This window comes from Ornithodoros turicata, chromosome 5, assembly GCF_037126465.1.
Source record: "Ornithodoros turicata isolate Travis chromosome 5, ASM3712646v1, whole genome shotgun sequence".
Taxonomy (NCBI): Eukaryota; Metazoa; Arthropoda; class Arachnida; order Ixodida; family Argasidae; genus Ornithodoros; species Ornithodoros turicata.
In genome coordinates, this window is record NC_088205.1 from 44047270 (window position 1) to 44049912 (window position 2643).

Consider the following 2643-nt stretch of genomic DNA (forward strand, 5'->3'; position numbering starts at 1 on the left):
AAAGTGATTATTTCATTATGTACAAAAGATATACAAGTGGTCGGCGCTGCGGCCGTCCAGCAGCATGGATTGTAGGGGAAGACGAAGATGATCCGATGGCCTCCGCTTTTGTAGACTGCGTTATGGCCACGTCTTTGTCAGATTCCACGTACGAGTCCTATTTTGGTGGCCGGAGTCCGTGGGAAAGGCGTTGCTCACGACGGAGAGAACAAATCCCTTAGAAGGGACAATAGGGGAAGTTGAGTGCTTGCTTCCCGCAATGTGTGTCTGGTTTGGTCGTCCAGCATTGGCGCTCGAAATTATCTTCTGCTTCCAATCTGCCTACGTGGTCATCTGTTTTGCATGCGATCGTAACAGCTCCTCCGCCGGTGGGGAAGATCTTGGAAGGGAAGGGACCCACGTGCCTTCCCTGAAGAGATCTAGGTGTCTCGTAGACGTGCGATGTCTCCATGCGCAGCTAACACCAGCACTGTTGAAGAGTGACGACACGGGCACTTCGCACACGGCACTGTGGTCCCTGGTTCCTCTGGTTTCACACATCAGTTCCCTGGCTCAGACTTTTCATAACAAAGCAGGTTGCACTTTTCGTTTCAAACAACAAACACTGGTTTGGCCGAATACCCAGCCAAGAACAACACCCAAGCGAGCGCCAGTCCCTTTCAACACACACTAAGTGAAAATATCAGTAAAGTATAACAGACAATACTACTACAATATGAAAAGGAATTATTATACAATTAAAGATCATATCGGACACTCTTATTTCACGCTCGGAACCAAAGAATACTTCATACCGTGTACAACGTTCACGCAACTAACAATTTGGTTCCCGCAATTTAGTTCCAAGCCAGACCATGACAGGACCGTTCTGGACTCAATGGTATCGACTGAGACAGTCGGCGTTACCGTGGAGCTTTCCTTTTTTATACACGACGTTGAAATTGTATTGCTGGAGAGTGAGACTCCAGCGGAGGAGGCGTCCATTTCTAGAGCACATTCGTTCTAACCACTGCAGAGGGCAGTGATCTGTTTCAAACGTGAACTTCGTGCCGTTCAGATAACAATTTAGCTTCTGAGCAGCCCACACTAAGCAAGCACATTCTTTTTCGGAAGCGCTGTAGGCCTGCTCCCGGACGCTAAGCTTCCTGCTTATATACAAAATGGGGAATTCGTTGGTTTGTGCGTCCCGTTGGCACAAAACGGCTCCCAGCCCGCGATTGCTAGCGTCGCACTGTACGATAAAGGGTTTCGAGTAATCCGGTGCCTGTAAAATAGGGCGACTCGTCAGTGCTCCCTTCAACGTCTGAAAGGCGAGTTCCTTCTTATCGTCCCATTTAACCTCGGTTGGCTCTTCTTTCCTTAGCGCATCGGTCAGAGGACTCGCAATATCCGAATAATTCGCAATGTAACTCTGATAGTAGCCGGTGAGGCCTAGGAACGACCTGATCTCAGATTTCGTGGAAGGCTTACGGAAGTTCTTGACGGCTGCGATTTTTAAATCGACCGGCCTCCGCTTGCCCTGTCCTACAACGTGTCCCAAGTATTCCACTTCAGCACATCCGAGCTGACATTTCTCAGCTTTTATAGTGAGACCGGCTTCTTTCAAGCGGTCAAACACGCTTCTCAAGTGGCTAACATGCTCGTCCCAAGTATTAGAAAATATTGCCACGTCGTCTAAGTAGGGCACTGCGTAGTTTTCTAACCCCCGTAAAACATTGTCCATAAGTCTGGAAAAACAAAAGGGAGCGTTTTTGAGTCCAAACGTCAGTTTCAGTTTTCAAACGTCCCCATGTGTGTTATGAAGGCCGCGTAGCGGCTCGTTCTTTCGGTAAGTGGCACTTGCCAGTAACCTTGCACTAAGTCGATGGTCGAGATGTACTTGGCTTTGCTTACTTGCTCGATTCTTTCCTCAATGTTGGGAATAGGATACGTCAGATCTTTAGTGATGACGTTTAGACGCCTGTAGTCTACGCAGGGTCGCGGGGTTTTCCCGGGAACTTCAACGAGCAATATCGGGGATGCGAACTCGCTTTCTGCTCTCTCAATGATTCCATACTTTAGCATCTTGTTGATCTCGTCTTCAATTATCTCTTTTTGTCTGGGGGACGTTCTGTAAGGTTGCGATCGAATGACTTGCTCTGTCGTCAATTCGATATCGTGGGTTACTAGATCCGTGCTTCCTGGGCGATCTGTAAACAGTTCCCCAAAGTCCCTGATCAGCGCTTCTAACTCTTTCGTCTGTTTTCCCGTCAGATTGCCGTTTTTAACTGCTATATTGATTACCTCATCTGCAGTGTATTGCCTGTTCTCTTTAGGGATTTCTGGAACGTCTAGCGGCATATCCTCCTGCACATTTAACGTCAAGGTGACCACGTCCTCCCGTTCCACGTAGGGTTTCATTAAATTCGTGTGATATATCCTCAATTCCTTCTTCCGGCCTCTCATTTGGACAACGTAGTTGGTTTCGGACAGTTTGTTTACGACCTCTACTGGACCTTCCCAGTGAACTTGTAGTTTATTTTGTCTCGCCGGTCTAAGGATGAGTACCTTATCACCTTCCTTGTAGCTTCGCAACCGGGCGTTGCGATCATAATACGCTTTAGCGCGGATCTGGGCGCTTTCCATGTGACGCATTACTATCTC